This window comes from Aptenodytes forsteri, unplaced genomic scaffold (genome assembly GCF_000699145.1).
Source record: "Aptenodytes forsteri isolate BGI_AS27 unplaced genomic scaffold, ASM69914v1 Scaffold949, whole genome shotgun sequence".
NCBI classification, from domain to species: domain Eukaryota; kingdom Metazoa; phylum Chordata; class Aves; order Sphenisciformes; family Spheniscidae; genus Aptenodytes; species Aptenodytes forsteri.
In genome coordinates this window covers 20,888-21,485 of record NW_008795551.1, presented here as the reverse complement: position 1 = coordinate 21,485, position 598 = coordinate 20,888, and the positions used below count along the sequence as shown (strand labels likewise).

The 598-nt window shown below is 67.9% G+C and overlaps 1 protein-coding gene across 1 annotated transcript in view; it reads left to right on the top strand.

Moving 5' to 3' along the window:
• The first annotated feature begins 23 nt into the window (after positions 1-23).
• LOC103901266 (ranBP-type and C3HC4-type zinc finger-containing protein 1) overlaps positions 24-598 on the top strand; it is a 17,526-nt gene continuing 16,951 nt past the window's right edge. Inside the window, exon 1 of the mRNA XM_019472806.1 lies at positions 24-53. The gene's annotated coding sequence lies outside the window, so the exon portion shown is untranslated. The remainder of the gene's footprint in view (positions 54-598) is intronic.

Below are 598 nucleotides of genomic sequence, written 5' to 3'. Positions count from 1 at the left end.
TGGCCGTGTGTCAGGGACAGCCGTTTCCGACTCGGAAGGTGGCCCCGGCGAAGGTGCGTCCCCGGGTTCTGCTCTGCGGCCGAGACCTCTCGGTTCCTCCCTCGCTTTGATTCCTTCCCCCGGGACGTGGGTGCGGAGGGTCCCCGGGAGCTGCTCCGGGGTCAGTTTTACCCTCCGGGCTGACCAGTCAAAGGGAAAGCTGGCGGGGAGGGGGCTTTTCCCCCCCCCTATTCCTGTAATCCTGGTGTTGGGACAGGGGACAGCGGCCCCCGGGGGGGGACTTGGCGGGACATTAAACTCAGACGAAGGACGAGGAAACCAGCGGTTTCTCTTGAACTTCCTTCCAGCCCCCGTCCCCGTCCCCGTACGGTGCGGGGAGGCAGGCAGCGCTTGCCTGCTTCCTGCTCGCTGCCTGCCGGGGCGCGGTGGCAGGTGGCTGCGCAGAGCCCTTCCCTGCGCCCCGGCTCCTCCAGAGCTGCCATTTTACCAGAAGCGGAATTGAAAGCTCCGGCGTGAAGCCGAGACCGGTGTCCTCCGGCTGGGGAGAAGTGTGTGTGTGGGGGGGAAGCGGGGCCGGGGCGGCGCCAGGACGGCCGGG